We start from the raw sequence: 15,519 nt of genomic DNA, 5'->3' as shown, positions 1-15,519 counted from the left end.
ATAAAATAAGAACTAGAGACCATGTGAGAACATAAAGCGAAACAAACAACCAAAGCAGCAAATAAATAAATGAAAGAGAAGGAAAAATTAAAAAACAAGCAAAAAAAAAAAAAAAAACAGTTCTACTAATTTACAAATATGATGCTGGGCCCATATTGGTACATTCTGGAGTATATTCCAATGTCTCTTATTTGCTCTGTACCCTATTGTCAGTTTTTGAGCAAGTTTCTATGTGATCGCTTCTCTAGCCTCTGACTGCTTTGTGCAGAGGGCTTCTAATATAGACTTGCCATGCCCCCTGTGACTATGTGCATAAATGGCACCTTGCGCACCTTTCCTGTGTCAATGTAGGTTCTAACTGGACTAGCCTGCCAGATCCCTTCTCTAGTCGTGCAGGATTACCTGGCTGTTGTGGTCAGGGCCACTGGAAGGCTTGTTGTGCTGCTGGATCCCAAAGCTTTTCTGTGCACACAGGATTCCTCCCCTGGGTCTCTGAAGGGCTGTGCCACTGCAGGTGCCACCTTTGGTGAACACAAGGGATTTTGGCTTGGGTGCCGCTTGCCACTTAAGATGTTGGATTATTTATCTGAATTTCTTGAGGCTGCTGCACCTGGGTTTGTTGTTTGTGGCCAAGGCCTGTAGCCGTGATGGTGCAGTGGGCTGGTCTGCAGCAGGTCAGTCGCATACTTGGGGCTTTTTGCAGTAGATCCCGCAGTTCAGAGTTATTAGATTCCTTACATCATAGTTCCTGTTTGCTTTGGTTTGTGAACTGTATTTATTTTGCCCCTCCAGATTCTGCTTTCTTGGTAGTTGAACTTTTTTTGTTTCAGCTACCAAGATATGCTGAGTCCCACGGTCATCATTTTGAATCATTCAGCTACATATTTTAAAGAGACTTTATTTGTATATCACAATGGTCAACATGATAAATAAGTTGTTAAATAATTTACTGATTATATAATTCTTTCAGAGATTTTAACTTTTAAGTGTAAATTTGAGATATGAATTAAATTAACCTAATATATGTATATTTAAGTCAATCAGACCACTCAAAATTCAATATCACATTATTTTCAATAGAACATGATTTATATATCCAAGACATTCTAAATTGTTTGAATTTATGTTAATTTTAGTACATGAAGACATTACTATTATATCTAAATTTTATAATGCATATTTGAAATTTATTACAGTATTTTAAACTGTTGTTATAAGTTTCTTTACTTGTTTGTCTTTCAAAATAAAAAAATAAAATAGGGTCCTGGGTGATGGGTACAATCCTTAGTAACAACAACAACAACAAAAAGTTGTTATTCTAACAAATATTCTTTTCATAGAATTTGGAATGCTTACTAATTCTTCAAATATTGACTTCTATTTAATTAAGTGAAACTTTCTCATCATGTCTAACAAAAATTGCCTTTGAAGCCCAAAATATCTAAGCTCTGCTTATTATAATCAATTTAATTTTTTAAGTTCACTAACTTTTGTAATAGCTTTTTACATGCACAAATTTGAGCTTCTTTAAATTCTGACATATACAGAGATCTTGTTTCATTTTCTAAAATTAATATATGAAGTGTGCATGTGTATGTATATTCTTGGAAAATGTGATTCCCATGCTTGAAAAAATTTATATAAATATCTACTTTAACTTGCTCATTATGTGCAGTCATAGTAGTCTCCTTTATAACATAGAAAATTTAATTTAAAATTCAATTTAATTTTATAGGTAGGATATATGCAAATATCTACAGAAATAAAGGTAAAATCAAAATATATAAATCAACCTTGCCCATAGAATCAAATATACCTTGAACTGCAATATTGAATAATCTTATCTATAAATATAATAAAGTTCATGTGGAATGTTAGATTATTACTTTGATTGCTCTATTCTGTAACTGCTCAAAAATCCAACCTGTTTCACCATTCTATTCATGTGAATGTGTCCCACCTATTCACTATGTAATTTTCCATTTATCTTAAAAGTATTACATTGGAGATATAGTTATTTATCTTAAAGAAACATGTTCATAATAATATACAGCACAGCAGTATATACTGAAAATGTCATGGTTTTATAAAAATGTATTATGAAAAATTAAAACTTCATTTTGACTATCATTTTTAACTTGGAATAATTTTTTGAAATTTAATCTTTAAATTTATTTTATAAATAAATCTGATAGATTTAGAAATAACTATTGATGTCAACATATAATCAAAGTAATCTTTTTAAAATAGCTTTTAACATGGGATCATTTCATTATATAGAGAAATGTTGGGGTGGGATGTAAGGAAAACATGATCTTGAATTTAAGAAGGATCAGGCTAAGCAAAAATCTCAAAAACATGAGAAACTGAGACAAAATGATTTTCTAAATGAGGAAAAATGAATTTATAAGTTTTAAAAGTAGACTACATGGAAGAAATAAAAATGAGTATGTACTGCAGGTCCAAAATGTATAACAACAAGTGAATCACTAAATATTTTTTATATTTATATAATGGAATCTTATCTAGAACTTTAAAAAACTATTAAGAAGAATTAAACTTAACTTTCTATCATATAAGGAGAAATCAGACAAGAAGTGATATATAATATGTGAGTTTAAGTTTAAAATCAAAATTCAAACCTGTCTTACTATAGACATAACAACATTGATTTTCTGTGGGTCTTAGGGACTAAGTAATGTGAATATGAGGCAAGTCCCTGTGGTGATGGAAACCTTCTGCATCGGAATTAGGTTGTTAGTGGCTTCTGTGTTTGCATTCATCAAATCTCATTGAATCCTAGAATTAAAATGTTTCTATTTCACTGTTTTAAAATTGACAATAAAATTGTTAATGTAAGTTACTCTTAGCAATGAATTCAAATGAGTTAACTGGTGTTACTTAACTGCTATATAGAACTATTCTTTAATATATTTCACAAAGCAATGTGAATACTTCTGCCATAGTTTTCAAACTTTTTTTTTATAAATGAGCAGTAACAAATTATCAATAAATCTTTTCTCAAAAAGAAAATGTTTAAAATTCCATTTGTGTCGCGTCCCTAGGGCTCTGACCAGCAGAGCCTAGGGAAGAAACACACGAACGCCGACTCTGTTGATGAAGCTCCTTCCTCTTTAATGCTCTCTCAACGCCCTCTCAGGTAAAAACAACATCAGTCTTCTATCTCCTCCCTCATCACTCCACCAACCCTCCTCTGTGGCACTCTACATTTCTGCTGCAGCACACACCGGTCACAGTGGTGGCTTTGTGAACATGTCCGTCCCAGCCCGGAGCCCGGAGCAGTCCGCCAAGGAACTGCTCTTCCTGTCCACCAACCCTCTTCTCTCTCCCGCTAGGGCATGCGCGCTTTTTAACCTTCTCCTGGGCGGGCAGGTGGTAGCACGAGGCGCTGCATCACTAATCATCCGTAAGGCGCCTGATAGAGCTCACTGCGCAGGCTCAGGGCACGCCAGCCTCGTGAGCCTCGTGACTTGGCTGCAAGCCCAGGCGCCATCTTGAGTCCACGCTGGCAACAAGCCTGGGTGCCACCTCGGTCCTGCCAAGTGGGCCCCGACACATTTGTGCTACTAGAACAAAATATCTGAAATTGGATAATATATAAAGCACAGAGGTTGGGTGTGGTGGTGCATACCTGTGTTTTTAGTACTTGGGGACTAAGGCATGAGGATTGCAATTTCAAGGTTACCACATGGTAACTTAGTGAGATATGTGTCAAAACAGAAAGTAAAGAGTGCTAGAATGTAGCTTAGAGGTAGAATACCTCATTCCTCAGTTCTACAACACACACACACACACACACACACACACACACACAGTATTTCTAATTTTCTGAAAACTGGAAATTCAATATCAAGGCATTACCAGGATTGATCTCTGGTGAGAGTTTAGTCTCTGCTTTCAAAATTATGCCTTCTTGCTGTATCTTCTGGAAGGGAGGAATCCTGTATCTTTACATGGTAGAAGAAAGGACAGGGAAAAGGGGATTAAAGTGTACTCATGAGGGTGGAGCCTGCATGACCTAAACATTTCCCAAATATGCACCATCCAATGAATTTGCATTGGAGATTGAGTTTCTAATATATTAATTTAAACCATACTAACTATTTATTCATAAATACCTTTTGAGGATAAGTGGGTGTCTTTCTCACTTTTGAATATCCTTATTTTTTGTTTCAATCAATTTTCTGTCTACATACAAAGTTAAAAGGTCAATAATCAATAGTATTGCAGCCCAAAGAACCCTCAGGGTGGTGGCTAGTAAAGATCTTCTTCCATTTCATAGGCTTTCTCTTTAGTTTCTTGATGGTTTCCTTTGATAAGCAGAAACTTTTTGGTTTGATGCCATCACACTTGTTAAACCCACACATTTATAGTCAATTGATCTTTGACAAAGGGCCAAACTCATACATTGGAGAAAAGACAGTATTTTCCACAAATGGTTCTGGGAGAACAGGCTATCAATTTATAGAAAGATGGAACTAAATTTTTACCTCTTATTGTGCACAGGAATCAACTCAAGATGGATCAAAGATTTGGAAATCAGACCTGAGACTGTGAAGTTATTAGAGGAGGACATAGGCTTGACACTCCAACATATAGACACAGGTAGTAACTTTCTCAAGAAGACTTACAAAGCACAGAAAATTTATTTTATTTTTTATTTTTTATTTTTTATTTTTATTTTTTTGGTGGTACTGGGGTTCCTGGAAGCCCTTCTATGTCTGGGCTACACTCCCATCCCAGACCTATCTTTATATTTTTATTTGGAAACAGGGTATCTTAAGCCAGCGAGGCTGGCTCTGAACCAGCGCGATCCTCCTGTCTCCGCCTCCCAAGTGCGGGGATTACAAGTGTACACCACTACACCCAGCCAAAGCACAGAAAATTTAAAATAAAGAGTTCACTTTTTATAAATAAATATGATTAGAGTATATGCTCTAAATATGAAAAAACAGATTTTACAATATTACTTTCACAAAACATACTTTACTTTGTATTTCTCAATATCTTGTATTTCATTGTGTTAAGTAATATAAATGTCCTTCAAATATTTTGGCAATTATTTATATATTGCCTATTTTTTATTTTTATGATACTGAGAATTGAATTCAGAGATATTCTTCCACCAAGATACAACACATCCCTTTTCTTTTTTAAATTCTAAAACATGGTCTTGCTAAATTACAGCATGCTGACCTCAAACCTCCCATCTTCCTGTCTAGGGCTCCCAAATACTGGGATTATAGGCATACACCACTGTTTCTGGATAACTATCCATTTTCTGAAAGATTGAATTCACTAAATATCAGACAATAAATATTGTTATTTTCATCACATAATAGGGTTTCTAGTGACAAACAAGTCATTATGAATGTATTAAATTGTGGATTGTTAACTTGATTAACATCTATTTATTGTATAGTCCGATTAGGCTTGTGAAAGATAGGTCAAATTAGATCTATGCTACTCTGCATTGCTGCCATTATAGAGATAGAACCTAATGGTGAGGGCAAGGAAGCTACTATTATCTTTAAGGATGATTTTAATTGCTAGAAGCTTCTAGGCCTTCAGCCTTGAACTGGAGATGCATCAGTGGCACTTCATGTTCTGAGGTCCTAGATTCATGGTCTATCTTGCTCTACAGCTTTCATACAGCCATTGTGGAACTATCTAGCTTTTAATTGTGTAAATCAATCGCATTTTTCCATTTTATAATTACATATAGCTATATATGCATTCCATGGGTTCTGTTCCTATACAGAACCCTGATTAACACATTTATCAAGTAATTACTCAAAGAAATTAGATCAACTCAGTCTCTTATTCTATTGAGTCTATTTGTTCAGATTACTTTGTTTATGAGCCTCCTATAGTATGACCACTGGAGTTTCAAAATTATCCTGCACTTGAGGATTCTGGAAAACTATCAAGTCTTGTTGATTGAATCCAGGGCATGGCATATTCTTACTTAATATCTACTTCTAACTTATTACATTAAATATCACTTCTGTTTATATTGAAAAATTGTAAACTTTAATAAAGACTACTTGAAGTTTCTTAGAAATTCATATTCTCATAACACATGATATATCAATTTGCCTCAACAGTTTCATTATAATAACTGAGTTATTTCAAAATTGACATTCTCAATTTTAAACATATTTCTGCATCTATGCAGAATATCATTTAATTGTATGTTTTCAGTTACATGTCTTTCAGAAAGCTACAGCAAATGCTGATTTAATATTCTAGAGATAAACTAGTGAGTGAGATAAGTCCACCTAAACAAATGTCACCAATTCATAGTGTGTCACTTATTAAATCTACATAAATGTTTATTATCTGTAAGAAATCTATCAATGTAGTTTTGTGTCAATTATTAGCTGAGTATTTATAAATCTTAAAGATTCAGAATCTGTGGACTTAAATATACTGCCATAGATAAGTATTATTTAGAATTGTCTAAACTAACCTCAACTCATTAATAAAATGGCTATAAGAAGGATTACTGTTTGCATAATAGAATTAATTATGTCAGATATTTTCATAGTAAAACTTTTATGCTACTACAGTTTTTTCAATAATATATTGATATTTATTTTATATCAATAATTTACTTCTTTATCTCTACTAAAATATGAATAAATTGTCTTGCTTAAATTCAAGAGCTAGCCACTATTTTTTGTAATCATTTCTCAGAAATTAATGTGTTGTCATTAAAGCAAATGTGTGTAAAATTTATAGAAGGCTTGATTATGAAGAACCTTATTATTTTGTGTTTAGGTTGACACAGAAAGAAACTAAGGCTAAGCAAAATCTATGGCTTACTTTAACCATGTAGATTAGAGAATAAAGACTAAAGGATGTGACAAAATTGAGTGTATTTTAAGTTGGTCCTTCATGCAAATCTAGTGAGATTATTAGGATTTATTAACAGAAATATAGGAAATAGTTTCAAAGTGAAGTTGTTCTCCTCAAATTTAGGCAATAATAATAGAATTTATATGGTTAGCAGACCATTCACAATAAATGTTATGCAAATTAAAACCACAATGAGATAACATTTAACACACCAAGAATTTCTATAATTGAAAAGAAAATAACAAGTATTGGTGAGATTGTGAAAAAGTTATGGTGCTCACTATTTGTTGGGGAAATGTAATATGGAAGAGACAGTGTATTACCCACCCTCTATTGCTCTTAATATAGTAATTGGAAGCAAGAACCTAGCAAGTACAAGCATCTCTTTTCCAGGATTAGAATAATGCTTCTATACAAGTGGAAAAGGAGGCATGAGGCCAGAAAATCAAATCAAATTCTCTATGAATTAAATTGATTAAAAAACAACAGGACAAATATGTCCAGAGGTACCCAGGATTCATTCAAACTCAGTAAGAACTTAATATGTAACTTTAAGACATATAACTCAGCCAGGCGTGGTGGCGCACCCTTGTAATCCCATCTTGGGAGGCAGAGACAGGAGGATTGCGCAGATTTGAAGCCAGCCTTGCTGGTTTAAGAGACCCTGTTTCCAAATAAAAATATAAAATAGGTCTGGGAGTGTCGCCCGGAGGTAGAAGGGTTTCCAGGAACCCCAGCATCACACACACACAAAAAAAGAGATATAACTCATGCAAATATCCAATGGATTAAATATGACTATCTTGCAATGAGTTAATTCAGAAAGGGTCCAGCATGCTTCTAAATGTTCTGAGAATCCCAGATTAAGAAGATGTTAATGTTGGGTTCTTAAGATGCAAAATACAATATAAAATAGAATTTTTGTAAGCAACATGTCAATGATGGTATATAAATAAATTATTTCATACTTTTATAAATCTGCTAAATAATGGATAAATGGGTTAATCTGAATTAGTGTGACTCATATACATGATATATAACCTGTTGGAGATCCAAAGACATTTAAGTTTATTTCTTATATGTCTATATATCCTTTAGTGAGTTCATTGTCATGTCAGTGGTTTTACTTATTTTTTTTCAATTCTGACTGGTTATTGTTGTTATACAGGAATATAATATATTTTATATAAAATATATCACTATACAAACTTATTAGAAATATAAATTGTCTGTTTTTATTATGATTTTCTAATCCATAATTCAACTATGTGTGGATCAACAATTTCATATATTTATTTTTAAGATGCATGTATTCTTGCCCTATTACACTTGGTGAAACATACATAACAGTGATGATTAGAAGTAGTGTAAATGAATATGTTTTTCTTTTTTTCCTTAGTCTTAGAGTAAAGACATGTAGTTTTTTTTTTTATCATTAACAATGATTCCAGTGAGCTAAATATGGTGGCCTATACTAGTAATTGCATTACCTAGAAGGCTGAGACAGAAGTATCACAGATGAGAGGCTAGCACTAGCAACTAAGCAAGGTCCTCTGAATTCAGTGAGACACTATTTCAAGATAAAAAGGGTGGGGGCTGTAACTCAAAGGTAGAATGCCCCTGGGTTTGATCACCAGTACTACCATAAAAAAACAAAAAGGCAATAAAAAATTTAAGTGTTGTTTTTCTTTTGTAATGTTACCACATTTCAAAAGTTGTCTTCTCTTGCTAGTCTTACTATCTTTTAAAATCACAAGTAGAATGGCCATACTACATTCATACTTTTACACATATTTACACTTTTTTATGTATCTATTGGTCATTTGTATCTCTTCTTTTGTGAAGTGTCTATTCAATTCACTTGCCCATTTCTTGACTGGGCTATTTGTTTTGCTAGTGTAGAATCTTTTGAGCTCTTTGTGTATCCTGGATATTAGCCCTCTATCAGAGTGGTGGCTGATAAAGATCTTCTTCCATTCTGTAGGCTTTCTTTTTAGGTGTTTGATGGTTTCCTTTGACAAGCAGAAACTTTTTAGTTTGATGCCATCCTACTTGTTAATTCTTGCTTTAATTTTCTGTGCTTTGGAGGTCTTGTTGAGAAAGTTATTAAAGATGTCAGAGAAGAATATTTTTGATCACACATTGGGTCATTGAAGAAGTCAGAGGGCAAAATTTAAAATTCCTTCAATCAAAAGAAAATGGAAATATGACATAACAAAATTTGTGGGTCTCTTAAGTCAGTCAGGCTGGTTTCGAACCAATGTGATCCTCCTATATCTGCCTCCCAAGTGCAGGGATTAAAAGTGTGCATCACCATTACCAGCCTTATAAGTTTTAACAGTGGATAATTTTATATTACTTCTGATCATAATAAAAATATATTTTGTTGTTCACCTCTCATTATATCAGTTTTAAGTTTTTCACAGACAGTCTCTATCAGGTTGAGAAAATTACATTTTTTTCTACTTGAGTGAATGTTTTAACCATAAAAAATTATTGGATTTTGTCAAAACCTTATTATATCTATTAAAATGATCATACCAGCTGGGTGTGGTGGTGCACGCTTGTAATCCCTGCACTTGGGAGGATGAGACAGGAGGATTGCACAGGTTGGAAGTCAGCCTCAGCTACTTAGTGAGGCTCTCAGCAACTTAGTGAGACCCTGCTTCCAAATAAAATATAAACTAAGTCTGGGAGTATAGCCTGGAGGTAGAAAGCCTCTAGGTTCCACCATCAGTACCACCAAAAAAAAAAAAAATGATCATGCCATTGTTTAATAATTAGTACATTGCATTTATTTTGAAGAAATACTAAATTTCTGGATGAATTCTATTTAGCTATAGTGAATAGTCAATTTTATATAGGGTTAGATTTGAGTTTCTAGTCTTCTGTTGAAGATTGTTGCTTGAAGATTGTTGCATTTATTTCCATGATAGATAATGATCTTTTATTTTCTTTATTGTAAGGTCTTCATATGGTCTAATCTCAAAATAAAACTCGAGTGATAATGAGTTGCTTAGTGTTTCCTCTTTTTCTACTTTTGAAAGATTTTGTAAGAGATTTGTGTTGGTTCTTCTTTAGCAACTTAGTAAAATTTTCTACTAATTGATCTGAGAATGTATATGATTTGTATAATATTCTTCAATAAATAATTCAGTTACAGCTAGACATGGTGGCCCACTCTTGTAAACCTAGTACTTGAGAGGCTGAGACAGGAAGATCACAGGTGTGTGGCCAGCCTTAGCTACTTATTGAAATCATCACCCTGATATAATGATACAAGGAGTTGTGGCTATTTGGAGGTGATTGGATATTGACGGTGAATCCTCTCTCCAGAACTATTAGAAATAAATTTCTGTTAACTATACATCTTCAGTAATAGTATTTTTCTCTAGGAGCCTAAATGGACTAGCATACCTAATGTGTAGTGTATCATGAAAAGCCTATCCGTGTGCACTTGAGAATAATTTGTATTCTGTTTTTAGGGGGTGTAGAGTATAGTAAATATAATTTGGTGTAGATAGTTTAAATTATTGTTTTATTCTTCTATTTATTAGTAGATTCTCTTACTGCTACACTAACATTGGTATATTTTATGTATATTACTAAGAAACAAAATAAATGTAGCTTATTTTGTTAAATTAATTTAAAAAAAATTAGGTACCTTTTATACAAATAAAAGTTGTTTTCTGAGCCAGGAGTGGTGGTTTAATGCTTGTAACACCGTCATTCAAAAGGCTGAGACAGGAGGACTGTGGCTGATGGCCAGCCTCAGATACTTAGTGAAGCCTTTTGAAACTCAGTGAGACCTTGTTTTAAAATAAAGAGTAGAAAATAGGGCTGGGGTATAGCTCAGAGGTGGAATGCACCTGGATTCCATCCCCATTACCCCCAAAGAAGTTGTTTTCTTTAAAATGCCAGGACTATACAACAATTGTTTCAGAAAAAGTATCAAGGATGACTTTTTTTTTGCAATAGGACATTTAAATAGTAGGATAATTTGGTAAATGTAGATAAGTATTTTGTTTTATATTAGTCCCAAATATTAGCCAGAGATCCATTTTTCCTTTTCCTTTTTTTTTTTTTTTTTTTTTTTTTTTGTAGTATCGGGGAACTGAACCCAAGGGAATTCTACCTCCAAGCTATACTCCCAACTCCATTTTATTTTCAAACAGATTTTTTCTAAATTGTTGGGGACTTGCTAGGTTGCTGAAGCTGGCTTCCAGGCTGTGATTCTGTTTCAGCCTTCCAAGTACTGGTATTACAAACATGAGCCACCATGCCTTGCTACCAACCAATCTTTCTACTCTGATAATAATTGGTTGTTGATCTGTCTGATTCATTGTGTTATATTCATCTATGGCAATTTATTGGCATTAAATCTTTCTTAAGACCTAGTTTCTTAAAAAAAGAATTTTAATTGTAGCCAGGTATGGAGGCACAACCTCAGAAAGTTAAGGAGGCCTTCTGCAACATAATGAGACCCAGCTTCAAAATAAATAAATAAATAAATTAATTAATTAATTTTAAAAAACATAATATTGGGAGTGCAGATTAGAGGCATCATTCCTCTGGGTTCAATACCCAGTACCACAAACATTCATATACACAAACAAAAATTACTTTTATTTTTTTGTTGGTACTGGGGTTCCTGGAAGCCCTTCTACCTCTGGGCTACACTTGAAGACCTATTTTATACTTTTTTATTTGGAAACATGGTCTCTTAAGCCAGAGTGGCTGGCTTCAAACCTGCGCGATCCTTCTGTCTCCACCTCCCAAGTGCGGGTATTACAAGCATGCGCCACCATGCCTGGCCAATAATTACTTTTAATTTTGCATGGCTATTCTACTCTAAGTATAACTATCAGGAGGTGTTTTGCCACTTTTCTTCTTATTCATGAGAAAACTATTTAACTGGAAAGATTTGGAAATGTATGTCAACATGAGTGTTTTTCTTAAATTTGTTTGGAAGATTAGTAATAGACTGTAAATTATGGTTGGCATTCCTAATTCATCTGTAACTGTGAGACTAAATTAATAAACAATTATGTGTATCATATTTTGCCACAAGAATAAATGATTTAAAAATAAAAGGCCACAGCCCAGTGTGGTGGCTCATGCTTATAATCTCCAGCATTCTGGAGGCTGAAAAGAACGTGCATTCCTCGGAAAAGCCCTGGACACCAGATTTTGTTTTAATATCTGATTGGGACAACTTAAGGAGACATTTCCAGCCATGACTTCCTATCTAGAATACAGGACAGAGAGTAGATAATGGCAAAATTAGAAGCAAGATGACAATGAGGTGCCCACCACGCAAAAAAAGTGATTTTTGGAAGAACATCCCAGAAGAGATTAGAGAAAAGACCGCTTCAGCTGCTCATGCTAGGGAACTCTTAATTACATACTTGTAAGAAAAATGACCCGGGCATGTTGGAGGGAGCCCAGCAGTGCTGGGCGGAAAGCCTAAACGCACATCCCGATAACTCAGCCCGCCTGGCTGCCATGCTCCTCTATGCTGTGGTGGGGGCTGTGATGTGCTCAGAACAGCAGATCCTGCTCTACCTGGTGAGGCTCTGGGCCTCCATTGTGGAGGGGAGATAAAATTAATTGTTGCTGAGTATTCGATCTCACCTCTTCAAAACACACATACTGTTTTCTTCTATTAAAAAGTATTGGAGAGGGGTCAAGATGGTGGCGGCGGCAGCCAGGATTCAGGACAAATCCTATGCAATTCACCTTGAACTTTTGGAAAAAAATCTCTATGAAGGGGGACTGCTCCTGCCACACATGCTTAGGAATTCTGGTCATAATATGATGTAAGGAAGGTGCTCAGCAGAGAACCAGGAGGAAGGTAGCAGTGGCAGGGGTGGCAGCAGCCAGTATTTGGGAGAGGGTAGAGATCCAATCCAATCCACTTTCAGCTTTTGAAGCAATAGCCCCAAAGGTAGACTGCTACAGGGGTGCATGCTCAGGAATTCTCGACAATTTGCTGTCGGGCGGGGGTGGGGGTGGGGTGGGGGGTGGGTTTGGGAGAGAACTGAGATGGTGGTAGGGGCAGCGGCAGTGGAGGCCAGTATTTGGGAGAGGCAGAGTTCGGATCCAATTCACCTGAATCTTCTCAAGAAATCTCCCCAAAAGTAGAATGCTACTGCCACACATGCTTGGGAATTTGGGACAACATGCTGTGCAAAAATGGTGCTCAGAAGAGAACTGAGATGGCAGTGGAAGTGGCAGCGGTGGCCAGTATTTGGGAGAGGCAGAGTTCCAATCCAATCCACCTTAAAATGCAAAAACTAAGAAGTGGATAATAGGAGGAAATCTATTTGAAGAAAGGGCCTTAAGGAGGAACAATTAAGCAACCTATCAGAGGGGATGGGATGGGGGACTATGGAATCTCTTTAAAGCACATGATGTACTTAAACAAGTATATCAAAATCAATTACTAAATCAAGCATGGGATTGAGGGAGGGGGAGGGGAGAGGGTGGGGATTTGATAAAGGCTAATTGGATGATGTGTGCTTCTATATCCTCACAAGTCTTGTATGCCATTGAGATGTTTGACTATAATGCACCAATAAAAATATATTTTAAAAAACCAAAACCAAAAGCAAAAACAAAAACAAAAAAATAGTGCTAAGTATAATTTGAATGTAGAATGCCCCTGGATTCAACTTCTAGTACCTCTCCTCCCCGTCAAAAAATCCTTCCCTAGAGAAGAGGGTTGAAGTCTTGCAAAAAGGAATATTTATGGTATATACTGAAATACAGTCTTTTTCCTTTCCTACTATATTCAACGTGATCTTGTGTGTCTGCTGAGCAGGCAGTGCTAATGTTATAGTTTAAAAATACATATGACCAGCATCAGTGAGAGTTCACTCACACATATAACTATTTCTTTTCATCTACTTGGCTTTGAACATGGCATATGCTCAGGATAGAGATAAATATAGATGACAGCGTTACAGATTTATAGAAAGGTTTCATATAAACTCTTCCTCTAGTAGTTTACTGGCAGAATGTGAAGGGTCACATGTTTTCACTCATGTGTGAAAGCTAGAAAAAATTGGGAAACAAAAAAGACTTCAGATAAATGAGGGGAGATATTAGTAGTATTGTGGAAGGAGATTTGGGAAGAGAGAAGGAGAGATTAAAGATGAGATCTGATTATAGAAACCATTCAAATAATCCTTGTTCAAATACAAACTTATTATCAATGTTTATATTATATATGGGGAAGAGTGGGGTAGCATCAGACCCGAATGATTTGTGCATGAATGTGTTATCACTCTGAATCTCATTGTGATGTATGATTACACTGTGTCAATAAAATTAAATTAAAAAATTAAACCTGTCTTTATCAGAAAGAAAAAAAAAACATACATTCAGTACTATTTTAAGCTTTCATTAAAAAATAACATTTAAAAAAACACAGAATCTCTTTATCATTCCTTATATTCCTAATGATTTAGATAATTATTGATGGAAATAGTGTCAACCTATTTTCCTGGGTGTGTGTGTGTGTGTGCACGCACGCGTGCATGTGTGTGTTTATGTGAACATGTACTTTGACATTTGGAAAATGATATATGATGAATTGGTTAGAATGCAGAGATATCAGCATGTGCATGTATGTCATTGTCAAAATAATTTACATTATGATGTGAGACTATAATGCACCAATCAAAGCACACAAAATAAAAATAATGCAGAATATCTATAAAATAAATACCATAAATTTTGTTGCATGCAGGAAAACAGTTTTTTACCTCCTATAATTGTACTCAACACAGGACACTTCTGTGAGAGGATGTATGGGTTTTCCATATCCAACAAATCTTCAGTTCTCTACTGACACTAGGTGAGAATTATACTTATGAAATTAAAAAAAAACAACAGATAAGCACAGACCACACAGGTGAAGTGCTCAGTTAAACAACACTGTCCCTCACTTCAGAGGCTACTCACAAAGTCTCAGATTGACCTGAAACTTCTAAACAGACAACTGTAAATAAGGAAATGTCCACAATGATTTCCTCTGGTTTGATCAGTTGCCAGAACGGCTCACAGAGCTCAGAAAACATGTATACTTGTTTATTTCAAGCAATATTATAAAGGATACAGATGAACAGCCACATGAAGAGAAAAAAAAATTATGTGGGAAGGGGTTAGGAGCTTTTATGCTTTTGGGGGAACTCTTATCTTCACAGGACTTCCACATGTCCAGCAACCTGAAATATCTCTAGGTGCTGAACATAAGGAATTTTTTTCGAGGCTTCTCATCTAGACATGAGTGATTATTTGCTCAAATTTTGGCCCATCCCCCTCTACCTGGAGGACAGTATGGTGTAGGGTTGGAGTTAAATATTCCAAGGTTTGAACTGTGGAATGCTTCTTCTGTTGACAAGCCTTCATATCGAGCCTACTGAGAATTGCCACATTGAAATAAAGAAACACCTATGCCCAGGAAGGAATTAGGAGTTCTTCCAAAACTGGGGTCAAAGATAACTTAATAAAACCAATAATGTACCTAGCATCCTTATTGTTCATAAAATTACAAAGATCGCAAAATCCCTATGCCAAGAATCAAATATATATTTCTCATTATATCACAATACCATGGTTGTCTATTTTCAC

Source organism: Muscardinus avellanarius (genome assembly GCF_963383645.1).
Source record: "Muscardinus avellanarius genome assembly, chromosome: 1".
NCBI lineage: Eukaryota > Metazoa > Chordata > Mammalia > Rodentia > Gliridae > Muscardinus > Muscardinus avellanarius.
Note: the sequence above shows the minus strand (reverse complement) of the source record.